A 27,360-nucleotide genomic window follows, 5' to 3' on the forward strand; every position below is an offset into this window, starting at 1 on the left:
GTGTCTCTGTCTGTGTGTGTCTTTGTCTCCGTGTCTGTCTGTCTGTCTGTCAGTCTGTCTATGTGTCTATCTGGGTTACTGTATGTCTGTGTGTCTGTGTGTCTTTCTGTGTGTCTCTATGTGTGTCCCTATGTGTGCCTGTGTGTGTGAGAGAGTCTGTGTGTCTTTCTGTGTGTGTGTGTCTGTGTGTGTCAATTTATCTCTGTGTATCTGTGTCTGTGTTTCTGTTTATCTGTGCATGTGTATCTCTCTGTCTCTGTGTGTCCTTCATTACGAGAATGTACATGGCTGCATGACTGTGTGTCTGTGTGTGTGTCAGTGTGTCTGTGTGTGTGTGTCTGTGTGCCTGTGTCTATGTCTGTGTGTCTGCGTGTGTGTCTATATGTGTGTCTGTGTGTTTGTTTATGTGTGTGTGTCTGTGGTCTGTGTGTCTGTGTGTATCTGAGTCTGTATGTGTGTGTCTGTGTGTCTGTGTGTGTGTCTCTGTCTCTGTGTGTGTGTCTATGTGCATGACTATGTGTCTGTTTGTGTGTTTGTGTGTCTGTGACTGGCTCTGTGTCTCTGTGTCTGGCTGTTTGTGTGTGTTTCCATGTGTGTGTGTGTATGTGTGTGTGTCTATGTGTCTGTGTGTTTGTCTGTGTGTGTGTCTGTTTGTGTGTCTGTATGCCTGTATGTGGGTCTGTCTGTGTGTGTCTCTGTGTCTGTGTGTGTCTGTGTATCTCTCTGTGTGTCTGGCTGTATGTCTGTGTGGGTGTCTATTCCACTGTGTTTCTAGCTGTGTGTTTGTCTCTGTGTGTGTCTGTGTGTCTCTGTGTGTCTGTGTGAGTGTGTTTGTTTGTCTGTGTGAGTGTGTCTTTGTGTCTATGTGTGTGTCTGTCTGTGTGTGTGTGAGTCTGTGCATCTGTGTATATTTCTGTCTGTGTGTCTCTTTGTGTTTCTGTATGTCCATCTGTGTCTTTGTGTTTTGCGTGTGTCTGTTTGTGTCTGTGCATCTATCAGTGTGTCTTTGTATCTGTGTCTGTGTTTTTGCGTGTGTCTGTGTGTGTCTGGGTGTCTTTATCTTTGTGTATCTATCTCTGTGTGTGTGTCTGAGTGTCTGTGTGTCTCTGTGCATGTCTGCATAACTGTGTGTCTGTGAGTGTGTGTAACTGTGTGTCTATGTGTGTGTCTGTGTGCCTCTCTGGGGGTTTTGGTGTGTCTGTGTCTGACTGTATGTCTCTGTTTGCGGCTGTGTGTCTGCGTCTGGCTGTGTGTCTGTGTGTGTCTATGTGTCTCCATGTCTGTAGGATTATCTGTGTGTGTGTCTATGTGACTGTCTATTTGTGTCTGTATGCATGTGTCTGTGTGTCTTTCTGTGTGTTTCTGTTTGTGTCTGTATGTCTGTTTGGATTTCTGTGCATCTGTGTGTCTAGCTCTGTGTCTGTCTGCATGTGTCTGTATGTCTGTCTGTCTGACTGTGTGTTTATCTAGGCGTCTGTATGTCTGTGTGTCTATGTATCTGTGAGTCTGGCTGTGTGTTGTTATATGAGTCTGTGTCTGTCTGTGTATGTCTGTGTGTCTGTGTGTGTGTTTGTCTGTGTCTGTGTCTGTGTCTGTCTGTGTGTGTCTCTGTGTGTCTGTCGGTCTGTGTGTGTGTGTGTCTTTGTGTCTATCTGTGCGTCTGTGTGCCTGTATATGTCTCTGTGTCTGTCTGTGTCTGTATGTCTGCATGTGTGTCTGTGTATCTGTGTGTGTTTGTCTGTGTGTGGGCCTGAGTGTGTGTCCATGAGTCTGTGTGTCTTTCTGTCTGTCTGTGTGAGCATCTGTGTGTGTCCATATATGTCTGTTTGTATGTGTGTGTGTTTCTGTTTGTCTATTTGTCTGCACGTGTGTCTGTCTGTGTGTATGTGTGTGTGTGTCTTTCATTGTGAGGGTGTGTCTGTATGTGTGTGTGTCAGTGTGTCTGTTTGTGTGTCTGTGTGCCTATGTCTATGTCTGTGTGTCTGTGGGTACGTCTGTGTGTGTTTCTGTGTGTGTATATGTGTGTCTGTGTGTTTATGTGTGTGTCAGTGTGTCTGTGTGTGTCTATATGTGTCTGTGTGTCAGTGTGTGTATGTGTGTGTATCTATGTATCTCTCTGGGTGTTTCTGTGTGTCTGTGTATCTGTCCCTGTGTGTGTTTGTGTAACTGTGACTGGCTGTGTGTCTCTGTGTCTGCCTGTGTGTCTGTCTGTGTGTGTTTCTTTGTGTGTCTGTGTGTTTCTCTGTGTGTGTGTCTGTGTGACTGTCTCTTTGTGTCCGTGCATGTGTGTGTGTCTGTGTGTGTGTCTTGTGTCTGTCTTTGTGTCTCTGTGTGAGGCTGTATATCTGTGTGGGTGTCTGTGCGACTGTGTTTCTAGCTGTGTGTCTATCTCTGTGCCTGTGTGTGGCTGTGTGGCTGTCTGTCTGTCTGTGTGACTATCTGGGTGTCTGAATATCTGTGTGTATGTGTGTGTCTGTCTGTCTGTGTGTCTGTGGGTATCTCTGTGTGTCTGTGTGTGTCTGTCTGTGTGTGTATATCTGTGTGTCTGTGTGTGCGTTGTGTCTGTCTCTGTGTCTTTGTGTGTCTGTCTGTTTGTGTGTATCTGTGTGTCTGTATGTGTGTCTTTTTTTTCTTTTTTATTGTAATTAGTAAAATGGTTACATGATATTTGCCAGATAGAGGGTGCATTAATTCATCGTGTGTGTCTTGTGTCTGTCTGTGTGTCTGTGTGTGTGTCTGTCATTGTGAGGGTGTGTCTGTGTGTCTGCCTGTGTGTATCAGTTTGTCTGTGTGTTTGTGTGTGTCTGTGAGTGTCTCTGTGTGTTTGTCTGTGTGTTTGTTTCTCTGTGTGTATGTGTGTTTTTCTGTTTGTGTGTCTGTGTGCTTGTTTGAGTTTCTGCATGTGTGTCAGTATGTCTGTCTGTGTCTGTGACTGTGTTTGTGGCTGTGTGTATGTGTCTGTGTTTTTCTTGTGTGTCTCTCTATGTCTGTGTGGGTATCTGTGTGTGTCTCTGTTTGTCACTCTCTATGTGTCTGTGTGTGTGTCTGGGTGAGTCTCTGTGTGTGTCTCTATGTGTGTTTCTCTGTGTCTCTGTGTGTGTGGCTGTTTGTCTGTGTGTGTCTGTGTGTATGTTTGTTTGTCTGTGTCTGAGTCTTTGTGTCTTTCTGTGTGTGTCTGTGTATCTGTCTGTGTGTTTGTTTTGTGTGTCTGTGTTTGTGTCTGCTGTCTTTGTGTCTCCCTGTATGTCTGTGTGCATGTCTCTGACTGTGTGTCTGTGTGTGTCTGTGTATGTCTGTGTGTATCTGTGTGTGTCTGTGTGTCTGTGTGTCTGAGTGTGTGTCTTTGTCTGTGTGTCTGTCTGGGAATCGGTGTGTCTGTTTGTGTGTCTTTGTGTGTGTCTGGGTATGTGTGTGTCTGTGTGTCATTGTATGTTTACCTTTGTGTCTGTGTGTCTGTGTGTCTCTGCGTGTGTCTATCTCTGTGTATGTCTGTGTGTCTGTCTGTGTGTGTTTCTGTGTTAGTATCCTTGTGTCTGTCTCTCTGTGTGTCTGTGTCTGAGTCTATGTGTCTGTGTGTCTTTGTGTGTTTGTGTCTGTCTGTGTGTCTGTGTCTGTATGTCTGTGTGTCTGTCTGTATCTGTCTGTGAGTCTCTCTGTGTGTGTCTGTGTGTTGGTGTGTGTGACTGTCTGTCTGTCGGTGTGTCTGTGTTTGTGTCTGAATCTGTGTGTATGTCTCTGTGTCTATGTGCATGTCTGTGTATGCCTGTCTGGGTGTCTGTCTTTAAGTCTGTGTTTGTCTGTGTGTCTGTGTCTGTGTGTCTGGGTTTTTGCCTGTCTGTCTGTCTGTCTGTCTGTCTGTGTCTGTCTTTGTGTCTCTGTGTGTGTGTCTGTGTGTGTCAATGTGTCTGTCTGTGAGTCTGTGTGTTTGTGTGTGTCTGTGTGACTTTCTCTATATCTGTGTGAGTATGCCTGTGTGTTTCTGTGGGTGTGTGTGTCTGTGTCTGGATTTGTCTGTCTGTATGTCTGTGTGTGTGTGTGTGTGTGTATCTGTGTTTGGGTATTTGTGTCTGTGTGACTGTGTGTGTCTGTATTTCTGTATGTGTGTCTGTCTGTATGTCAGTATGTGTGCCTGTGTTTCTGGGTGTGTCTGTTGGTGTATCTTTAAGTGTGCGTATCTGTGTGTGACTCTGTGTGTTTGTGTGTGTCTTTGTGTCTGTGTGTGTCTTTGTGTATGTCTCTGTGTCTGTGTGTTTTTGTGTATCTGTGTATGCATGTGTGTTTATGGGTCTGCCTGTGTTTCTGTGTGTGTGTCTATGTGCCTACCTGTGTGTGTCTGTGTGTCTGTCGGGGTATCTGTCTGTGTATCTGTTTTGTGAGTGCCTGTGTGTCTGTGTGTCTCCGTGTGTGTGTGTGTCTTTGTATCTGTCTGTGAACCTTTGTGTGTGTCTGTGTGTCTGTCTGTGTGTGAGTGTTTGTGTGTCTGTTTCTGTGGGTGTAAGTTTCTGTAAGTGTCTCTGTTTGTCTGTGTGCGATCTGTGTGAATGTGTGTCTGTGTGTATGTCTGTTGGTTTGTGTGTCTATCTGTGTGTGTTTCTGTGTCTATGTCCGGCTGTGTATCTCTGTGTCTATGTCTGTCTGTGTGACCATCTCTGTGTGTGTCTCTGTGTGTGTCTGGTTGTTTGTCTGTGTGACTGTTTGTGTCTCTGTCTGTGTGTGTGTCTGTGTGTTTCTGTTTGTGTCTATATGTTTGTGTGGGTGTCTGTGCGACTGTATTGCTAGCTGTTTGTCTTTCTGTGTGTGTCTGTGTGTCTGTTTGTGTGTTTGTCTGTGTGTCTGTCTGGGTGTCTTTTTGTCTGTGTGTCTCTGTGTATCTGTCGGTCTGTGTCTATCTGTGTTTCTGTGTGTCTGTTTGTGTGCCTGTATGTGTGTCTCTCTTTCTCTATCTGTCTATATGTCTGTGTGTCTGTATGTGTGTCAGTCTGTGTGTCTGTGTATCTGTGTGTATGAGCCTTTGAGTCTGTGTGTCTTTCTATATGTGCGTCTGTGTGTCTGAGTGTGTGTCTATATACATCTATGTGTATGTGCATGTGTAGGTGTACATGTCTGTGTGTCTGTTTGTCTGCACATGTCTTTCTATGTGTCTGTGTGTGTGTGTCGTTTTGAGGGTATGTCTGTGTGTCTTTGTGTCTGTGTGTGTCTGTTTGTCTGCACGTGTCTTTCTATGTGTCTGTGTGTGTGTCTGTCATTTGAAAGGTATGTCTGTGTGTCTTTGTGTCTGTGTGTTTGTGTGTCTGTGACTGTTTTGTGCATCTCTGTTTCTGCCTGTGTCTCTGTGTGTCTGTCTGTGTGTGTTTCTGTGTGTGTGTCTGTGTGTTTGAGTGTGTGTCTGTGTGTCTGTGTGCGTTTGTATGTCTGTGTGAGTGTCTGTGTGACTGTGTTTCCTGTTGTGTATCTGTCTCTGTGTTTCTGTGTGTCTGACTGTGTGGGTCTCTTTTTCTGTCTGTCTGTGTGTCCATTTGGATGTCTTTATGTCTGGGTGTCTGGGTGTGTCTCTGTGTCTATGTGTCCATCTGTGTGTCTGTAGGTGTCTGCGTCTGTATGTTTGTGTGTTTGTCTGTGTTTCTGGGTGTCTGTGTGTCCATCAGTGTATCTTTATGTGTGTCTGTGTGTATGTGCCTGTGTGTCTATGTCTGGATTTGTGTGTCTGTATATCTATCTGTCTTTGTGTCTGTGTGTGTATGTCTGTATCTGTGAGTCTGTGTATCTGTGTGTGAGTCTCTGTGTCTGTGTGTCTGTCTCTGTGTCTCTTTGTATTTTTGTGTGTGTTTGTGTGTTTGTCTGTGTGTGTCTGGGTCTTTGTTACTGTGTGCCTGTCTGTCTGCGTGTGTGTCTCTGTGTGTGTGCATGTCTGTGTTCTGTCTGTCTTTGTGTGTGTGTGTCTGTGTGTGTGTGTGTGTCTATTTGTGTGTCTTGTGTCTGTCTCTGTGTCTGTGTGTGTCTGTCGTTGTAAGGGTGTATCTGTGTTTCTGTTTGTCAGTTTGTTTGTGTATGTTTCTGTGTGTCTGTGTGTGTCTGTTTGTGCGTGTATCTCTCTGTGTGTCTGTGTGTTTGTCTGTGTCTGTGTGCCTGTGTGAGTTTGTGTGTCTGCGTGTGACGGTGTGTCTGTCTGTGTGTCTGTAACTGTGTGTCTGTGTGTGCCTGTGTGCATATGTGTGTCTGTCTATATATCTGTGTTTGAATTTTTTTGTGTGTCTGTGTGTCTGTTTGTCTGAATGTGTCTGTGTGTTTCTTTATGCGTTTGTGTCCGTGTGTCTGTGTGTCTGTCTGTGTCTCTGTGTGCATGTTTATATGTCTGTATGTGTGTTTCTGTGTCTGTGTGTATCTGTGTATCTGTATGTCTGTGTTTGTGTCTAGTGTCTGTTTGTCTTTGTGTTTCTCTGTCTGTCAGTGTGTCTGTGTCTGTGTATCTGTATGATCTGTATGTCTGTGTGTGTCTGTGTGTCTGTCTGTGTCTATCTGTGTGTCTTTCTGTCTGTGTGTGCGTGCCTGTCTATGTCTGTCTGTCTGTGTGTGTCTGTCTGTGTGTCTGTGTTTAAATCGATGTGTCTGTGTGAGTGTCTGTGTTTATGTGATTTTGTGTTTGTGTGTGTTTGTGTCTGTGTGTGTGTCTGTGTGTCTGGGTCTGTGTATCTGTGTATGTCTGGGGGTCTGTCTGGAAGTCTGTGTGTGTCTCTGTGTCTGTTGGTCGGCGTCTGTGTGTCTGTCTCTATGTGTCTGTGTATGTCTATGTGTGTCTGTCTGCCTGTCTGTGTGTCTGTCTGGGTGTCTATCTGGGTGTCTGTACATCTGAGTGTCTGTGTGTGTGTCTGTCTGTGTGTGTGTTTGTGTGTATGTCTGTCTGCGTGTCTATTTGGGTATCTGTATGTGTGTGTGTGTGTCTGTGTGTCTGTATGTGTGTGCCTGTGTCTGTCTGTGTGTGTCTCTTTGTGTCTGTCGGTCTTTACCTGTGTGTGTGTCTCTGTGTCTCTGTGTCTGTCTGTCTGTCTGTCTGTCTCTCTGTGTGTTGGTCTGTGTGTCTGTCTGTGTATGTGTGTGTCTGTGTGTATACCATTGTGTGTATGTCTGTGAAACTGTGTCTGTGCATCTGTGTGTCTGTGTGTGTGTCTTTCTGTGTGCCTGTCATTGTAAGGGTGTGTCTGTGTGTCTGTGTGTGTCACAGTGTCTGTCTGTGTGTCGGTCTGTGTGTCTGTGTCTATGTCTGTGTGTCAGTGTGCATGTCTGTGTGTTTATGTGTGTGTGTGTGTCTGTGTGTCTGTGTGTCTATGGTCTGCGTGTATGTGTGTATCTGTGTATGTGTGTGTTCATCTGTGTGTCTGTTTGTCTGTGTGTTTGTGGGACTGTCTGTGTGTCTGTGTCTGTCTGTGTGTGTCTCTGTGTATGTGTGGGTCTTTGTGTGTGTCAATGTGTCTGTGTGCCTGTGTGTGTCTGTGTGTCTCTGAATCTGTCTGTGTGTCTGCATGTGTGTCTGTCTGTGTATCTCTGTGTGTGTGTCTGTGTATTTGTGGTTTGTGTGTCTTGTGTATATCTGTGTATCTGTTTGTATGTGTTTGTCTGTGTGTCTGTGTGTATGTCTCTGTGAAACTCTGTGTATGAATGTGTGTCTGTCTGTGTGTGTTTCTGAGTGTGTGTCTGTGTGTCTGTGGGTTTGTCTGTGTGTGTGTGACTTTCTCTTTATGTCTGTGTATATGTGTGTGTGTCTGTTTGTCTGTCTGTGTGTCTATGTCTTTGTGGATATCTGTGCAACTGTGTTTCTAGCTGTATATCTGTCTCTGTGTTTGTCTGTGTGTTTGTCTGTGTGTGTCTGTGTGATTGTCTGTCTGTCTGTTTCTATCTGGGTGTCTGTATGTCTGTGTTTATCTATGTGTCTGTGTGTCTCTGTCCGTCTGTGTGTCTGTGTGTCTGTGTATGTGTCTGTGCATCTGTATGTCTGTGTGTTTGTCTGTGTATCTGCATTTTTGTGTCTGTATCTGTGTGTCTGTTTGTGTCTGTGTTTGTGTGTATGTGTGACTATGTGTCTGTGTGTCTTTCTGTTTGTCTATTCCTCTCTCCATGACTGTGTGACTGTGTGTGTCTGTGTGTGAGTCATTGTGTCTGTGTGTCTGTCTAGGAGTCTGTGTGTCTATCTTTGTGTATTTATGGGTGTCTGGGTGTGTGTGTGTGTGTCTGTGTGTCTGTTTATATGTGTCTATCTGTGTCTGTGTATGTCTGTGTGTGTCTGTGTATGCCAGTGTGTCTGTGTATCTGTGTGTGTTTCTCGGTCTGTCTGTGTCTGTCTGTGTGTGTCTGCATGTCTGTTTGTCTGTGTGCTTGTGTGTGTATCTGCATGTCTCTGTGTGTGTTTGTCTGTATGTCTGTGTGTCTGACTGGGAGTCTATGTGTGTCTGTGTCTTTGTGTCTGTCTGTGTGTCTTTTTGTGTGTCTCTGTATATGTGTGTCTGTGTGTCAGTCAGTGTGTTGGTGTGTGTGTCTGTGTGCCTGTGTGGCTTTGTGTGTCTATCTTTGTGTCGGTGTTTCTGACTGTATGTCTGTGTCTGTGTCTGTTTCTGCGTGTGTGTGTCTGTGTGTCTGTCTATGTGTCCGTGTGTGTGTATGTGTGTATCTGTGTGTGTCTGTTTGACACTGTCTGTGTGTATGTGTGTGTGTCTATGTGGGATTGTGTGTGTATGTGTGTGTCTCTGTGTCCCTCTGTGTGTGTCTATGTGTTTTTGTGTGTCAGGGTGTATGGTTGTGTTTCTGTGTGTGTCTCTCTGTGTCTGTTTTGTGTGTCTGTGTATCTGTCTCTGTGTGTGTGTTTGTGTTTGTGTGTCTGTGTTTGGGTCTGCATGTCTGTGTGTCTATGTGTTTGTGTTTGTATCTCTCACTGTGTGTCTGTGTGTGTGTGTGTCTTTGTCTATCTTTGTCAGTGTGTCTGTCTGGGAGTCTGTGTGTATGCTCTGTGTCTTTGTGTGTGTGTGTCTGTCTAGGAGTCTGTGTGTATGTTCTGTGTCTTTGTGCGTATCTGTCTGGGAGTCTGTGTATGTTCTGTGTCTTTGTGTATGTGTGTGTGTGTGTATGTCTGTGTCTGTGGGGGGTGTATGTGTGTGTGCCTGTGTGTCTGTGTGTCCCTGTGTGTGTTTGTGTGTATGTCTGTGTGTCTGTCTGCGTGTGTATTTCTATGTTTGTGTCCATGTGTCTATCTCTTTGTGTCTGTGTGTCTTTGTGTCTGTCAGTCTGTTTGTCTGTGCCTGTGTGTATATATGTCTGTGTGTGTGTCTGTGTATGTCTGTGTGTGTGTGTCTGTGTCTGTCTGTGTGTCTTTGTGCCTGTCTGTGTGACTGTGTGTCTTTGTGTGTGTCTGTGTGTCCTTGTTTTTGTCTGTATCTGTGTATCTGTGTGTGGATGTGTCTGTATGTCTGTGCATCTGTCTGTGTGTCTATGTGTCTATCTGTGTGTGTCTGTTTGTCTGTCTGTGTCTGTGTGTTGCTATGTGTGTCTTTGTGCCTGTCTGTGTGACTGTGTGTCTGTGTGTGTCTGTGTGTCTGTGCATCTCTCTGTGTTTCTCTGTGTCTGTGTGTGTCTGTGTATTTGTCTGTGTGTCTGTCTGTGTTTGTGTGTCTTTGTTTGTCTGTGTGTCCCTCTGTGTGCCTGTGCCTGTCTCGTGACTGTGTGACTGTGTGTGTGTCTGTGGGTCTCTCTGTGTGTCTTTGTGTGTATCTGGGTGTGTGTCTGAGTGTCTGTGTTTGTGTCTGTGTTTCTGTGTGTCTCTTTGTGTGTCTCTTTGTGTGTCTGTCTGTCTCTGTAGGTGTCTGTGTGTCTGCATGTGTGTGTCTATTTGTGTATCTGTGTGTCTGTGTGTTTGTCTGTGGGTTTGTGTGTGTGTGCCTTTGTGTCTGTATGTCTGTGTGTGTGTCTGTGTCTGTGTGTATGTCTGTGTGTGTCTGTGTGTATGTCTGTGTGTCTTTGTGTGTGTCTATGTGTCTCTCTGTGTGTCTGTGTGCATGTCTGTGTGACTGTGTGTCTGTGTGTGTGTCTGTATCTGTGCGTCTTTCTGAGACTTTCTGTGTTTGTCTGGGAGTTTGTGCGTGTTTCTCTGTGTGTGTGTCCTTTGTGTGTGCCTGTGTATCTGTTGTCTCTGTGTGTGTTTGTCAAGGTGTACATCTGTGTGTCTGTCCATGTGTGTGTTTCTGTATCTATGTCCGTGTGTCTGTTTGTCCGTGTGTCTCTTTATCTGTGTATATTTGTGTCTGTCTGTCTGTGTGTCTATGTCTGTGTGTCTGTATGTCTGTGTGTGTCTATGTGTCTGTCTGTGTGTGTGTGGGTGGCTGTCTGATTGTGTGTGTGTATCTGTGTGTGTATCTGTGTGTAGGTCTGTGTATGTGTCTGTTTGCCTGTGTGTGTGTGTGTGTGTGTGTCGGTGTGTCTGTGTGTCTCTGTGTGTTTGTCTGTGTGTGTGATTCTGTGTCTGTCTGTGTTTCTGACTGTGTGTCTCTCTGTATGGCTGTGTTTCTGTGTATTTGTGTGTCTGTGTATGTGTGTCTGAGGGTCTGGGTTTGTGTTCGTGTTTCTGCGTGTCTGTCTGTCTTTCTGTGTCTCTGTGTGTCTGTCAGTATGTCTGTGTGTCTATGTGATTGTGTGTCTGTCTGTGTCTCTCTGTGTGCCTGTCTGTGTGTCTGTGTGTCTGTGTGTCTGCGTATCCATGTGTATCTGTGTATGTGTCTGTGTGTCTGTTTGTGTGTTTGTCTGTGTGTCTCTGTGTGTCTGTTTGTGTGTCTCCGTGTCCTTGTGTCTGTGTGTCTCTGTGTGTCTATCACTCTGTGTCTGTCTCTATTTGTGTTTCTATGTATTTGTTTGTTTGCCTGTGTATCTGCATCTGTGGTGGTCTGCATGTCTGTCTGTTTATCTATGTGTGTGTGTCTTTGAGTCTGTGTGTCTTTCTCTGTGTGTGTGTTCGTGTGTGTCTATGTATGTCTTTGTGTATGTGTGTGTAGGCATGCATGTCTGTATGTATGTTTGTGTGTGTCTATGTGTCTGTGTGTGTCTGTCATTGTGAGGGTTTGTCTGTGTATCTTTGTATCTGTCTGTGTGTTTGTGTGTCTGTGACTTGCTGTGTGTCCCTGTGTCTGGCTGTGTGTCTGTCGGTTTGTGTGTCCCTGTGTCTCTTTGTGTGTTTGTATGTCTGTATGGGTGTCTGTGCGACTGTGATTCAGGTTGTGTGTCTCTGTGTTTGTCTGTCTGTCTGTGTTGGATGGTGTGTCTGTCTGTGTTTCTGTGTGTCTATATGGGTGGCTTTATGTCTGTGTGTCTGTAGGTGTCTGTGTGTCTGTCTGTGTGCCTGTGGGTCTGTCTGTGGGTCTGTATATGTATCTGTGTCTGTCTGTGTGTGTTTTGTGTCTGTATGTTTGTGTGTTTATCTGTGTATCTGTGTTTCTGTATGTCTGTGTGTCTATCAGTGTATCTTTATGTGTGTCTGTGTGTTTGGGTGTCTGTGTGTGTGTTTGTGGGTCTGTATACCTATCTGTCTTTGTGTCTGTGTGTCTGTGTATCTGTGTGTGGGTCTGTGTGTCTATGTGTCTGTCAGTGTGTGTCTTTGTATCTGTGTCTGTGTTTGTGTGTGTGTGTGTGTCTGTGTCTCTGGGACTGTGCGTCTGTCTGTCTGGGTCTGTGTTTGTCTGTCTGTCTGTGTTTGTGTGTCTGTCTGTGTGTCTTTGTGTGTGTGTCCGTGTGTCTGTTTGTGTGTCTTCTGTCTGTCTGTGGTCCGTGTGTGTCTGTCATTGTGAGGGTGTGTCTGTGTGTATCAGTATATCAGTGTGTGTTTGTGTGTGCCTGTGTGTGTCTCTTTTGTGTGTCTGTGTGTGTTTGTGTTTGTATCTCTCTGTGTGCCTGTGTGGGTGTTTGTGTTTGAGTGTGGCTATCTGTGTGTCTCTGTGTATGTGTCTATGTGTTTGTGTATTTCTGTCTTGTGTGTCTGTGTATTTCTGTCTGTGTGTCTGTCTTTGTGTCTGTGTATCTGTTATTGTCTGTCTGTGTATTTTTGTGTGTGTGTGTGTGTGTCTGTGTGTGTCTCTTTATGTTTCTCTGTGTGTCTATGTGTGTTTCTGTGTGTTTGTCTGCATCTGTCTGTGTGTCTGTGTGTGTGTCTGGGTATCTATCTGAGTGTCTGTCTGTGTGTGTGTTTGTGTCTCTGTGTGCGAGTGTCTGTGTGTTTGTGTGTCTGTCTGCATGTCTGGCTGTGTGTCTGTGTGTCGATGTGTGGGTGTGTGTTCTTGTGTCTGTCTGTGTATCTGTCTGTATCTGTCTATGTGTCAGTGTGTCTATGTGTCAGTTTGTCAGTATGTCTGTGTGTCTGTGTGGGGGGGGTCTTTGTGTGTGTCTCAGTGTGTCTGTCGGTCTGTGTTTGTGTGTCTGTCTGTGGTTTGTGTGTGTGTGTGTGTTTGTGTTTGTGTATGTCTCTGTGTGTGTCCATGTGTGTGTCTGTGTATCAGGGAGTCTATGTGTGTGTGTCTGTGTTTCTGTGTGTCTGTATGTGGTTGTCTGTGTTTGTCTCTGTGTGTATGTCTATGTATCTGAGTGTGTCTGTCTATGTGTTGTCGGAGACATTCTCCCCTTCCCTGAATTCTTGGTGCCTGCATGTCTGCTTGCATTGATATGCAAACATCCTACCACCTGGCCTCTACCCGGAGCAGAAGCAAACATCCCATTACCACACCCCCTGCCCCAAGCGGTTCCCACACCCCAACCCCCTCCTGCCTCTCCTGAAGAGGCATATAAACCCCTGTGTGAAAAATAAAATTCGCAGCTTGATCAGAACACTTGTCTTGCTGCCTTCTTCATGTCTCCTGTCCCTTTCATTCCTCCCTCTAGGTTCTTGGCCCTAGTTGACGTCCCACCGGACGGGACAAATGGCGCCCAACGTGCGGCTCGAGTGCCCGCGAGGCTGAGGAACGCTGTCTTCCAGGAAACCTTGGATCCAAGTGATTGTGTGACCAGCTCGGAGTAGCCCGCCCGAGACATCTCGGTCAACGCTGAGTGGAGACGGCGAAAGGTAAGTGACTGACCATGGGACAGGCATCATCGTCACAGGAATTGTTCATAGGCTCTCAAGACACGAAGAATTTGGGTTAAAAAGAATTAAGTACGGCGAGGAAGTACTGCGACAGGCCTCCCGACCCCCTTCTAAGTAAGTACGGCGAGGAGGTACTGTGACAGGCCTCCCGACCCCCTTCTAAGTAAGTACGGCGAGGAGGTACTGCGACAGGCCTCCCGACCCCCTTCTCTCATGCCCCGGCTCTCCACGAGCCCGATCCCCCTATGCCTGATTTATCAGCCTTGCGGCGATCACTCCAACATAGACGGGAACATATTCAACTCCTTAAGAGTTGCGTTCCCTCCCTCAATTTAGAACTCTGCCACCTTGCTTTTGAAAAACCAAACCTTCTTAGCTTTCCCGGTAACCCAGAGCCAAGCTGGAGATCAGATTCATGTAGTTATTGCAATTGTGGTCAAATAAGGAAGATTTTCTGCTTGAAACTGTAAATAGTGCATGCTTGGCCATGTATGCTGTAAATAGCCTTTACCAAATGTGTTTGACAAGAATTGTTTTTATGTAGATAAAATGATCATTGATCTTAAAGATTGCTTTTTTACAATTTCCATACACTCTGATAATATTTTGTTGGTGGCTCAGGACAGGTCAGATCTACAAAATTAACCGGTGCTCATAGCGTCCAGATTTAAAAGCAGAGGTATGGTGATTTCAGATCTCTGGGAGGCCTTAACGTGTGCCGTGTTAATGGTAGCCATTCTTTTCAATTGGGCCACATGGGACTGCATATGTCTCCTGGTGAGAGGGAGGAAGATTAACTTGGGAGAGGATCCTCCCCTTGGGGTCTATCAGACTTTATCTGCCCTTAAGGCATCTAGGGCCAAGGAAACTTTAAATAAGGAGTGCTCAGAGTTGTGGAAAGTTGGCCCTTCCACTGCTCAGGTTTTAGAGCCTTGCCCTGAGGAGGGATTTTTGGGCCCCTTTGATCCTGGGATTGGGCCCCAGAGCCCTACACCAAGTGCTCCTGCCCCAAAATTTGCGGCAGACAATTGGAGGGCAGAGCAGCCTCCGCCATTTTACTCCCACACTTCACCTCGTGTTAAACCGGAAGAGGAGGTTAACCCGCCATATCGTGGCAGCTCCTCCCCTGAAAGGAAAGGGCGGGTTAAGCCGCCATTTTACTCCTTCCCACCATGCTCGGTAAATGCTAACCCTGGGGGCAATAGACCCACCCTAAAAGACCTTAAGAAAGCAGTCTCCAAAAATGGGCCTAATTCGCCCTGGGCCAAAACCATCCTCCAAAGCCTGGTTCATCAGCAATCCTCTCAGGCCTTAAGCTCCCAGCAACTAGAAACTGCCACAGGCCCCAGCTCTTGGGTGTAGCTGGCCTAGCAGCATCTTAGTAATTGGCATGCTCCCTGTCCTGACTAGAGCCATTCAGCCGCTGTTACGGAGAGACAAGATACGGATGTTGTGGCATTCTATGATGACTGCATTAGTTATGAAAAAATTAGCATAGAACTGCTCCCCCAATTCTAGGGGCCACAGTCTAATTGCATGCCCCCCGCCCTGTGGGTGGAGCAATGACCTATTGGCCGGGAAAACAATTGGAGCTACTAAAATTAATAAGGATCAGGCAAATACAAGTTTCAAATACAGGTTTCTTCATGATCTCCCTGCAGTATGCCCATGGGAATGACCCGACCAGGGCTCCCAAGTCTTTTATCAATTCCTAACAATTTGTATATTTATGCTATTGAGATAAGATTGCTTTTTCTAGAAACAGTGGTTTTCCTTTAACAACCTTTTTGGTAAAAGATGCCCAGGTATAGTGGTTTCATTTTTGCCCCCCCTCATTCGGGAGAAGCCACAAAGGATGTTATTTCACATCTTGTCACAGCCTTTTCTGTTCTGGGAAAACCTGTTAAAATTAAAACAGATAATGGTCCTGCTTATGTTAGTGCAAAATTTAGACAGTTTTGTGAAGCGCTTCACATTAATCACATTACAGGAATCCCCTATAACCCACAAGGTCAAGGAATTGTTGAGGGAGCCCATCAAACGCTAAAAACTTGGCTTACGCGGCTTAAATCCACTTCTTTATCCTTTGCTTCCCCCCGTGATCGATTAAGTCATGCACTCTTTGTGTTAAATTTTCTGACTTTGGATAATAACGATCATTTGGCTGCAGACCGCCACTGGCACCCTTCTCCAGATACGTCTCCGCCTATGGTGATGTGGCGAGACCCCCTCACTAATAACTGGAATGGTCCAGATCCAGTACTCATTTGGGGACGCGGTTCAGCCTGTGTCCTGGATCAAAAACAATCAGCACCGAGATGGCTGCCCGAGAGATTGATTAAGCAAGTTAACTCATCAGCTCCTAAGGACATTAACGTTTAAAAGATGCCCAGGTGAAAAGCAAAGGCCTCCAGAGGTAAGTATCGGCCGACCCCCTGTATGTGTTTTGTTTTGTTTTGTTTTGTTTTATTTTTATAATACAGAGGCCTGGGTGGTCAAGGGACGCCTTGACCCGCCCCCCCCCTTCTGAGTTTCTTGTCGATAACAGAGCATACCTGAGAGTCCCACCAGCAAGACATGTCTAAATCTAAAAATAGCTGTTTGGTGAAAACATTCGCCTGAGCTCGTGTTTTTGTGTTAAGTATATCTGATTGAGTATATGTCAATGTCTGATTTTGTTTCAGAGCCTTTTGTTAGGTGTGTTAGGATGGACTCCATCTGCCAGCTGGTAGTTTAAGGCCAGGCATGCCATCAAAAGTTTAGGAGTCTCTTCTCTGTCTTGTTCGTGTTACATATTTTTCCTTGTCCAGTTTTGTCTTTAAAATTGGTACCAGTTCTAAATATGGATCCTTATGGTTTTTCTGCGTGTACTCAAGCACATATCCTTGTTATCTATTTGAATATTTCTGGGAAGTAAAAAGTTTTGGCTCCACACGGGCCTGGTATGGCCCCATCCAATCCGCTGCAGCTGAGGTGAGCAGAGGCCAGACAAAGCAGCTGCAGGCTTCGTTCAGTTTCCTTTTTCCTACAACCTGCTGAAGTGACAGTCTAGAGACACTTGGTGACAGGACACAGACTTGTCTTAGTTCTCCTAGGTTTAAGACTCCCACCCAACCTTCATCTCCAAAAAGTAATATGCCTGATATCAGAAACAAGCTCTGGAAGAATAAATTTCAGCTAAGTTGCCTTGTTAGAAAGCTTTGTTTAAAAACAAAAACAACAACAACAACAACAAAACCTGGTTGTCACCTCCAAGAATAAGCTTTGAAAAAACAACAACAAAAACAACAACAACAACAAAAAACACCTCGATACTAAAATTTCCGGAAAATGAACGGCCGATATTAATTTTGCGCGCTTTAAGATCTTTGGGTATGAATGTGTGTACGAATGGGTGTGAGTGAACATGTTCAAGGTTCAGCATGCTGTATAAAACAATGGTTGAGCTCATATTTGAAACACAAAGGGAATTGGGTAAATCTAAGTCTAAACTTCAAGAAAATTATTAGGTTTGAATGTTTCCTATGTCTTAAAAGTATTATTGCATTGTTTTAAAGAAAAACTGGTAAAAAGTATTTTTCTAAAGATCCTGAAATCTGCATTTTAAAAATCTGGTATTGCAATACATACAGCTGTTTACATTGTAAACATTGTATCCTGTTTAGCACAGAGGTGTTAGGGAATTTGGGATTTATTACTTTAAGTTAAAGTTTGGAAACATGTATTAGAGATTTAAATGTAAAATTGTTCATTAACGTCAGAAATTTTGCCTGTCTGTCTTTTCTTGCAAATCTGATGGTAAAATGTGGATAATGTAATTAGTATTTTAAAGGAATGTTTAAAGGTTTATCTCTGTATGATTTGGTTTCATGTTACTGGATTGCAATTGAATGTATCTTAGAAAAAGGAGGAAACTAAGTCCAGACTTAGACTTTTGGTACACTGATGATGTTTGTAGTTCTTGCATTAAGGAAAAACATATTTGGGTTTAAACTGTGGGAGTTCTAGGCAGCAATTTTAACTGAAGGAAAGAAAGAAAGAAAAAAATGCCTCTTCTAAAAGGAGGCCTGAAGTCCAAGGGCGTTCCTTGAGCCCAAGGAGACCTGGAGAAAAGGGAGTGCCTTGAGCCCTTAAAGGTTTTTCAAATGCAAATGAAGACTAAAATGTTAAGTGTTTAAGTTAAAAAGTGTAAATGATTGCTTAATTGCTATTTAGCCTGCTCTTATAAAGTCTCCTTATAGCAATTTCCAGATGGCCCATGGAGAAGGACAGCAATCCTTATTCAGATGTAACTTTGGCTCTTACCAAGTTCCAGGTAAGATCATGCTTAGAGACTATTTCTGAGTTGACCACCTTGTTGCTTCTAATTGGAGTAACTTGGCCTTTTGTAGGACTCATTGATCTGAAAGCTGCAGTTTCCAGCCAGCCCGGGCAAAGCAAGGTCCCTGTGAGACTGTGGTGTCTAATCTGCCAGCAGAATGCTGAGGCAGAGTTGCTTTGGAGCTCAAAGTGGCAGAGTGCTAGCCTTGAGCTGGAGAGCTGAGGGACAGTACCCAGACCCTGAGTTCAAGTCCAGCAACCAAGCAAGTGAAATGCCCATGGGATGTTTATCCCTGTGTGGAGAGACACTACTGGGACAATGAAGTATCCAGATGCAGAAAGCCTCTGCGTGGATGGCAGAGATGGTGTCAGATCCTAGAGTCACTCGTGCTTGGCCATTCAATATTAATCAGAGCCGGGAGGTCATAGAATAGTTTGTAAGCATGCCTTACTAATGCCTGTGCCTTCCAAAACTGGGCAGGAACTTGTCAATCATCTGTGATAATGGGTAGTTTAAAGTCCTAACTGAGTAAAGTTTGATTTGACGCCAGCCACAAATTCAGGAAAGTTTGTGGATCTGACAACTAAAGCATTGTTTAAAGTTGCAGAGATTTAGTTCCCCAGACAATCAGGAAAATGCCTTTGCAAATGGGTGCTAAGTAAGCTAAACTATTGTAGCTAAAGAAGGTTTGTGCAGTTGTTAAATGTCAAATATGATCTAGTTGGAGCAAATCATTGTTCCTGATAGCTAATCCTGGCAACCCCTTGGTAAAATAGGCTAAGCTTTTTAAGGTTCCTGGTCAAGTACAGAGACAACGCTCCTGAGCCAGCTTGAAGAAGTTATAGAAGACGAATCTTCTCCCATCAATCCTCTTTACATAAAGGGACCAGGGAATCATTGGGGAGAATTCACTGAAGCCAGGCCTTAGGTTAAGCTGCTTTAACCAGTTTGCGCAGAAATTTGCAGGCAATCCAGCAGGAGGTGTGACATTCCATTGGAGTTCCTGAGAGGTGAAGCTGCTGCCACATATTCTGCCCTGCCTGATTCCACCACCACCGCACAGCTGTTTCCTGAGCTCCTGTGGGGCGGGACGCGCCCGATAAGTTGGCATCCTCAGCAAAAAGACAGACACATCAGCTAGTGTGTCTTGCTTCTTGTTCAACATGCCTCCTTTCTAAGGATCAGGGCCTCTGTCTCCCCTCTCAGATTAATGCCTACCATGAAATCCTCGCCCCTCACTTATTTTAAGGTTTAGGGAGGAATGTGTGTGTCTGTATGTGCGTCCGTGTGTGTGCCTGTGTGTCTGTCTATGTGCCTGTGAGTGTCATTTTATCTGTCTGTCTGTGTGTCTGTGGGTGTTTCTGTGACTGTGTGTGTGTATCCTTGTGTTTGTGTGTCTGTGAGTCTGTGATTATGTTTGTGTCTGTATTTCTGTGTGTCTGTGTGTCTGTGTGTCTGTCTGTTTTTCTGTCTGTCTGTCCGTGTTTCTGTGTGTGTGTGTATCTTTATGTGTGTGTGTTTGTGTGTGTCAATCTCTCTGTGTTTGTGTGTGTGTGTGTCTTAGTGTGTGTCTGTGTGTCTCTGTGTGTGTGTTTCTGTGTGTCTGTGTTTCTGTGTATCTGTGTGTCTTGTGTGTCTCTATGTGTCTGTCTGTGTGTGTCTGGGTGTCTGTCTGTTTATCGCTCTGTTTCTATGTTTGTGTCTGTGTGTCTTTCTGTGTGTCTGTGTGTGTATGTCTATATGTCTGTATGTCTGTGCATATCTGTGTCTGTGTCTGTGTCTGTGTCTGTGTGTCTGTCTGTCTGGATATGTGTCTGCTTGTCTCAGTGTATTTGTGTCTGTCTGTCGGTGTGTCTGTGTCTGTTTGTCTATGTCTGTGTGAGTCTCTGTGCGTCTGTGTGTCTGACTGTGTGTCTCTCTGTGTGTATGTCTATGTGTGAGTGTGTGTCTGTATGTCTGTGTGTCTGATTGTGTCTGTGTGTATCTGTTTGACGGTGTGTGCATCTGTCTGCCTGACTGGCTGTGTGTGTCTGTGTTTGTGTCTGAGTGTCTGTATATGTCTGAGTCTGTGTCTATGTGTCTGTCTGTGTATGTCTTTTTGGCTGTTTGTGTATAAGTGTTTGTGTGTGTCTGTGTTTGTGTGTGTTTCTCCTCTGTCAGTGCCTGTCTCTGTGTCTATCGGTGTGTGTCTGTGTGTCTATGTGTGTGTCTTCATGTCGGATTGTCTGCCTGTGTGACTGTGTGTCTGTGTGTGTGTCTGCGTGTCTGTGTTTGTGTCTGCCTGTCTGTGTGTCTGTCTGTCTGGCCATCTGTGTGTCTGTGTGTCTTTTTGTGTGTCTCTGTGTCTGTTTGTCTATGTTTGTGTTTCTGTGTGTGTCTGTGTGTCTGTATGTGTGTCTGTCTGTGTCAGTCAGTGTATCTGTGTGTGTCTCTCTGTCTGTGTGTCTTTCTGTATGTCAGTGTGTGTGTGATTTTGTGTCTGTCTGTGTATGTGTGTCATTGTGTCTGTCTGTATGTTTGTTTATGTGTGTCTGTCTGTATGTGTGTATGTCCGTGTATGTCTGTGTGTCTGATGTCTGTATCTGTGTGTCTGTGTCTGTGTGTCTGGTTGTATGTCTGTGTGTCTGTATGTTCTTGTGTCTCTTTGTCTGTGTATCTGTGTCTGATTGTCTGTATGTCTGTGTGTGTGTTTGTCTGTCTGTGTGTCTGTGTCTTTGTATCTGTATCTATGTGTATGTTTGTGTGTATGTGTGTCTGTCTGTCTGCCTGTCTTTGTGTCCGTGTATGTGTGTCTGTGTATCTGTGTCTGTGTCTCTTTGTACATATGTGTGTGTCTCTGTGTCTGTGTGTTTGTGTCTGTGTCTCAGTGTCTGAGTTAATGTCGTTTTTTTCTGTGTGTCTATCTGTGTTTCTGTGTGTGTGTCTGTTGTGGTATCTGTGTGTGTCTGGGTTTTTTTGGTCAGTGAGTGTGTCTGTGTTTGTCTCTGTTTCTATGTGTATGTGTGTCCATGTGTCTGTGTAAGTGTCTATGTATGTGTGTGTCTGTATCTTTGTGTGTCTCTCTGTGTATCTGTGTGTGTGTCTGTGTGTCGGTGTATTTGTGTCTGTGTGTGTCTATTTTTCTGTCTGTGTGTCTGTCTGTGTATCTGTGTGTTTCTGTGTGTCTCTGTGTGTGTCTGAGTGTCTTTGTGTGTGTCTATGTGTTTTTCTGTGTGTCTATGTGTGTGTCTGTTTGTGTGTTTCTGTGTCTGTCTGTGTGTCTTTGTGTGTCTCCATGTGTCTATTTGTGTGTGTCTGTGTATCTGTGTGTCTCTCTGTGTATCTGTCTGTGTTTCTGTGTTTGTGTGTGTCTGTGTGTGTCTGTTTGTCTGTTTCTGTGATTCTGTCTCTGAGTGTCTGGTTGTCTGGGTGTGTGTCTGCTTGTCTGTATGTCTGTGTGTTTCTCTGTGTCTGTGTCTGTCTTTTTGTCTGTGTGTGAGTGTCTTTGTGTCTGTGTGTGTCTATATCTGTGTGTGTCTGTGGTTCTGTCTGTGTGTCTGTCTTTGTGTCTGTGTACATGTGTCTGTGTATATTTGTCTGTGTCTGTCCATACATCTGTGTGTCTCTGTGTCTGTGTGTTTGTATCTGTATGTCTCAGTATCTGGTTTTGTGTCTGTGTGTCTGTCTGTCTGTGTGTAGTGTGTGTGTCTGGGTGTCCATATGTGTGTTTGTGTGTGTGTCAGTGTGTGTGTTTGTGTCTGTCAGTCTGTCTCTGTCTGTGTGTGTGTCCATGTGTCTGTGTGTGTGTCTGCATGTATGTCTGTGTACGTGTGTCTCTGTGTGTGTCTGTGTGTTTGTGTGAGTGTCTATGTGTCTGAGTGTGTCTGTCTGTGTGTGTATGTCAGTGTATCTGTTTATTTGTGTCTGTGGGTCTGTGTGTGTCTGTTTTTCTGTCTTTGTGTCTGTGTGTGTGTATCTTTATGTGTGTGTGCCTGTGTGTTTTTGTGTGTGTCTTTGTGTCTTTTTGTGTGTCCATGTGTGTGTCTGTGTGTCTATCTGTGTCTGTCTATGTGTCTCTGTATCTGGCAGTGTGTATGTCTGTCTGTCTCTGTGTAGGTTTTTCTATATGTGTGTCTGTCTGTGTGTTTGTGTCTGTGTGTCTGTCTGTGTGTCTGGATGTATGTATGTCTGTTTGTCTGTGTGTGTGTGTGTCTGTGTTTATGAGTATTTGTCTGTGTCTGTGTGTGTCTGTGTGTGTGTGTCTGTGCATCTGTGTGTGCATCTGTGTCTCTCTGTTTGGATGTCTGTGTGTGTGTCTGTGTGTTGATGCCCGCCGCAACGACACGTCACTTCGGAGGCATACTGGGAATGATCACAGACTCAAATCGCTGCAAGCAGAGGTCGTTTATTTCTCTCTCCTTTCTTCTCTGCCTCTCTCCTCTCTCCTCTCCCTTCTCCATCTTTTCTCCCTTCTTCTTCCCCGCAAACCCCACACTATTTATATCGTTAAGCAGCCAATCGCAGTAAAGGTCATCTGCAAAGCAGCAAACAAACCTGGAAGAAATCTAGCGATCCACTCTATCCACATGCACGGAAGAAACAAATCAACAAATGCAAAGAAACTTCCTGGTCAGCAAGTACTGACTCATTAGCGAGCTGCCCGGTGCCATCTTATAATCTTACTTCCTCAGGAGGCTGAAAGCAATGGACTCCAACATCTGTGTCTCTGTATGTCTGTACGTCTGGGTACTTGTGTGTCTGTCTGTGTGTTTCTGTGTGTCTGTCTGTGTATCCGTGTTTTCTGTGTCTGTGTATCTGTGTTTTTGTGTGTGTGCGTGTCTGTGTGTGTTTCTCTGTCTGTCTGTGTGTCTATGCATGTCTGTATGTTTGTGTGTGTGTCTCTGTGTGTGTCTGTATATGTGTTTGCGTGTCTGTCTGTTTGACTATTGTGTCTGTGTTTGTGTCTCTGTGTGTATCACTGTGTGTGATTGTGTGTCTGTCTGTTTGTATGTCTTTATGTTTGTCTGTGTGTCTGTCTGTGTCTGTGTGTATGTCTGTAGATCTCTGTGTGTCTGTGTGTCTGATGTCTACTTCTATGTTTCTCTGTCTTGTGTCTGTGTCTAGGTGTGTGCCTCTGTGTCTTTGTGTCTGTCTGTCTGTTTCTGTGTCTGTTCATCTATATGACTGTGTGTGTCTGTGTGTCTGTGTGTCTGGTGTCTGTGTCTAGGTGTCTGTGTCTCTGTGTCTGTGTCTCTGTGTCTGTGTGTCTGTCTGTGTGTCTGGTGTCTGTGTCTGTTTGTCTGTGTTTGTGTGTCTGTATGTCTGTCTGTGTGTCTGTGTGTCTTTGTGTCTGTCTGTGTGTCTGTCTGTCTGTGTGTTTGTCTATATATGTTTGTGTCTGTGTGTGTGTCTGTCTGTCTGTCTGTGTGTGGGATGTCTTTGGTCTGTATGTGTTTCTGTGTGTGCGTCTGTGTGTCTTTCTGTGTGCCTGTGTGTGTGTGTCTGTCTGCGTATGTGTATATGTGTGTCTGTCTTTGTGTCTGTGTATATGTGTCTGTATATCAATGTCTGTGTCTGTCTGTACATCTGTGTGTGTGTGTGTGTCTCTGTGTCTGTGTCTGTGTGTCTGGGTGTCTGGGTTTATTTCTGTGCGTCTATGTCTGTCTGCGTGTCTGTGTATGTGTGTGTCTGTCTGTCTGTGTCTGTGTGTGTGTACATGTGTCTGTCTATGTGTCTATGCGTGTGTGTCTGTTTGTGTTTCTGTGTGTTTGTGTGGGTATTTGTCTGTGTGTCTAGTTTGTCTGTCTGTGTGTGGGGGTGTGGGTGTCTGTGTGTCTTTGTATTTGTGTCTGTGTATCTGTTTTTCTGTCTCTCAGTATGTGTGTCTGTGTGTGTCTGCGTGTCTGTGTTTCTCTGTCTGTCTGTGTGTGTCTCTGTGTGTGTGTGTCTTTGTGTCTGTGTGTGAGTCTCTGTGTGTGTCTATGTGTCTGCGTTTCTGTCTGTGTGATTGTCATTGTGTCTGTGTGTGTCTCTCTGTCTGTGGGTCAGAGTGTGTTATTGTGTGTATATCTGTGTGTATGTCTGTTTATGTGTGCCTGTGTGTCTGTATGTTTGTGTATGTGTGTATGTGTGTTTGTGTGTCTGTGTGTATGTCTGTGTGTTTCTGTGTGTGCATCTCTGTGTCTTTCTGTGTGTCTGTATGTGTGTCTGTCTGCGTATGTGTGTATGTGTGTCTGTGTATCCGTGTCTGTGTCTGTCTGTATGTCTGTGTGTGTCTCTGTATATATGTGTCTGGGTGTCTCGGTTTATGTCTGTGTGTCTGTGTCTGTGTGTATCAGTATGTGTGTGTGTGTGTGTCCATGTGTCTGTCTGTGTGTCTATGTATGTGTGTGTCTATGTGTGTGTGTCTATGTGTCTCTCTGTGTCTGTGTGGTTGTGTGGGTATTTGTGTGTCTAGTATTTTCTATCTCTGTGTCTGTGTGTCTGTGTGTCTTTTTATATTCGTCTGTTTTCTGTCTGTTCAGTATGTTTGTCTATCTGTGTGTCTCTGTTTTGTGTGTCTGTCTGTGTATGTCTGTGTTTCTGTGCAGCATGTGTGTCTGTGTGTCTGTCTGTCTGTGTATGTCTGGTTGTATGTGTGTGAGTCTGTGTGGTTGTCTGTGTGTCTGTGTGGTTGTCTCATATGTCTGTTTGTGTGTCAGTGTGTGTGTATCTATGTGTATGTCTGTCTGTGTCTATCTCTGTGTGTGTGTCTATGTGTCCATGTGTCTGTATGTGTGTCTGTGTGTGCCTGTGTGTCTGTGTGTGTCTGTGTTTGTTTGGGTGTTTGTCTATGTGTCTGGGTGTGTCTGTCTGTGCGTCTGTGTGTGTATGTGTCTGTGTGTCTTTGTATTTGTCTCTGTGTGTGTTTTATTTCTGTCTGGGTGTCTGTCTCTGTGTCTATGTGTGTGTCTGTGTATTTCTGTATGTCTGTTTGTGTATCTTTACGTGTGTGATTGTGTGTGTGTCTCTCTGCATTTGTGTGTGTCTGTGTGTGTCTGTGTGTCTGTGTGAGCATGGGTATGTCTGTGTGCCTCTTCATCTATCTGTGTGTCTTTGTATGGGTCTATGTGTCTATCTGTGTGTGTCTGTGTATTTATCTGTGGTTCTGTGTTTGTGTGTATCTGTGTGTCTGTCTTTGTGTGTGTCTGTTTGTGTATCTGTGTGTCTCTCTGTGTGTCTGTGTGACTGTGTGTCTGTGCGTGTCTTTGTGTCTGTGTGTGTCTGGAAGTTTGTGTCCATGTGTGTCTTTATGTGTGTCTGGGTGTGTGTGTCTGTGTGTCTGTTTGTCTGTGTTTGTGTTTCTGTGTCTTGTCTGGGTGCCTGGGTGTGCGTCTGCTTGTCTGTGCATCTTTGTGTCTGTCTGTCTGTCTGTGTTGGCTATTTTGTATGTCTGTGTGTGTCTCTGTGTGTCTGTTTGTGTGTGTGTGTGTATCTTTGTGTCTGTGTGTGTGTCTCTGTTTGTGTCTTTGTGTCTATCTGTGTGTCTGTGTGTGTGTGTCTGTTTGTCTTATGTCTCTCTTTGGTTTTGTATGTGGGTCTGTGTATCTGTGTCTGTGTCTGTCTGTACATTTGTGTATAACTGTGTGTGTGTCTGTGTGTCTGAGTATGGGTGTCTGGGTGTCTGGGTGTCTGGGTGTCTGGGCTTATATCTGTGTGTCTCTGTGTCTCTGTGTGTGTCTGTGTCTGTGTGTTTGTGTGGGTGTTTCTCTGTGTGTCTGAGTGTGTCTGTCTGTCTGTCTGTCTGTTCATCCGTGTGTGTTTCTGTATGTCTGCCTATGTGTGTAAGTGTCTGCGTCTGTCTGTGTGTGTTTGTGTGTGTCTATGTGTTTTTCTGTCTGTCTGTCTGTGTGTTTCTGTGTGTTTTTGTGTCTATGACTCTGTATGTCTGTCTGTGAGTGTCTGTGTGTCTGTCTATGAGTCTCTATGTGTGTTTGTCTGTGTAGTTGTGTGTGTGTCTGTCTGTGTTTATGTCTGTGTGTCTGTCTGTGTCTCTTTGTGTGTGTATGGGTGTGTGTGTTTCTGTGTCTGTGTGTGTCTGTGTGTCTATATGTCTCTGTGTGTCTGTGGGTATGTCTGTAAGTTTGTGATTGTGTATTTCTCTGTGTGTCTGTCTGTCCTTGTGTTTCTGTGTTCTGTGTGTCTGTGTGTCTATGTATCTGTCTCTTTATGTGTCTGTGTCTATGTGTCTGTCTGTGTGTGTTTCTGTCTGTGTGTCTGTCTGTGTGTCTGTGTGTCTGTCTGTCTGTAATCAAAATTAGGCTAAGCGCTTGTATGTCATAGAAACATATTAATTTATGAAATAAAATATTATGTCTATGGAGTCATAGGTTTTTATGTCTATATAGTTATGTTTATATTTCCATAGCTTTGGGTATAGCAGTAGCTTTGGGTATGCAGTTATTGAGTCCTTGCTCTTGTACTCTTTGGATTTAATAGCCACGTATTAAGGATACCATGCGCCTTTTGTTCCTTAGGTATTGACTTGTCTCACTCAACATGATTCACTCTAGATTCATCCACTTCCCTGCAAATGCCATTATTTTATCTTGCCTCTTGGCTATGTAGAATTCCATTGTGTATATATACACCACATTTTCTGTATCCATTCATCTGCAGTAGGGCATCTGGATTGTTTCCATCACCTGGCTATTGTGAATAATGCAGAGATGAACATAGCTGAGCAGGTGTCCTTATAATATCTTGGGTCATGATGTTCAGGAAAGATGCCCAGAAGTGTTATGGCGGGATCGTAGTGAAGGTCTATTTTCAATTCTTTAAGAAACCTCCACACTGCTTTCCAGAGTGGCTGAACTAGTCTACATTCCCACCAGCAGTGTTGTAGGGTTCCTTTTTCTCCACAACCCCGCCAGCAACTGTCATTGTCTGAGTTCAAAATCTTGGACATTCTTGTTGGGGTAAGGTGGTATCTTAGGTTTGTTTTTATTTGCATTTCCTTTATGACCATAGATGATGAACATTTTCTCATATGCTTTTCTGCCATTTTAATCTCTTCTTCTGATAAGTCTCTCTTTAGTTCCCTTGCCCATTTAGTGAATGGTTTATTGGGTTTGGGAGGAATTAGTTTCTTGAGTTCCCTGTAGTTATTGGATGTTAAGCATTTGTCAGATGTATTGTTGGTGAATATCTTTTCCCAGTTGGTTGGCTGTCTCTCTACTTTTGCAACTATGTTTTTAATCTGTACAGAAACTTTTTACTTTTAGGTAGTCCCATTTATCGAGTCTCTCTCCTATATGTTGTGACCCTGGGATTCTGTTCAGTAATCTTTTGCCTGTACCTATGAGTTCCAGTGTCTCTCCTACTTTATCATGTAGCAGTTTCAAGGTTTCCGATCTGACGTTGAGGTCTTTGATCCACTTTGAGTTAATGCTTGTGCATGGCGAAAGGCTAGGGTCAATTTTTAGTTTTCTGCATGTGGCTGCCCAGTTTTGCCAGCACCAATAATTGAATAGGCTGTGTTTGTTCCACTGTATATCTCTGCTCCTTTGTCAAATATAAGTTGCCTATAAGTATGTGGTTCTATTTCTGGGTCTTCTATTCTGTTCCACTGATTTTCTGGTCTGTTTTTTGCCAATACCATGCAGTATTTGTTATTATGGCTCTATAGTAGAGTTTGAAGTCTGGTATTGCAATACCACCAGCATTGCTGTTTTTGCCTAGAATTGTTTTGGCTATTCTAGGTCTTTTCTTGTTCCATATGCATCTTTAGATTATATCTTCTATTTCTGTAAAGAATGTCTTTGGGATTTTGATGGGGATTGCATTGAATTTGTATGTCAATTTTGGCAGTATAGCCATTTTCAATATGTTGGTTCTCCCTAGCTATGAGCAGGGATGTCTTTCCATTTCCTAATGTCCGCTTTAACTTCTTTCGTTAGGCTTTTATAGTTTTCATTGA

The 27,360-nt window shown here is 44.4% G+C and overlaps 2 pseudogenes; both read left to right on the forward strand.

Annotated features, from left to right (window-relative positions):
• Positions 1-1,651: 1,651 nt before the first annotated feature.
• On the forward strand, positions 1,652-11,089 carry LOC150039520 (uncharacterized; annotated as a pseudogene).
• A 3,810-nt stretch (positions 11,090-14,899) lies between these two features.
• Positions 14,900-27,290, forward strand: LOC150039521 (uncharacterized; annotated as a pseudogene).
• Positions 27,291-27,360: the final 70 nt, after the last annotated feature.

Source organism: Megascapheus bottae, unplaced genomic scaffold (genome assembly GCF_031878675.1).
Source record: "Megascapheus bottae isolate mThoBot1 unplaced genomic scaffold, mThoBot2.hap1 HAP1_SCAFFOLD_142, whole genome shotgun sequence".
NCBI classification, from domain to species: domain Eukaryota; kingdom Metazoa; phylum Chordata; class Mammalia; order Rodentia; family Geomyidae; genus Megascapheus; species Megascapheus bottae.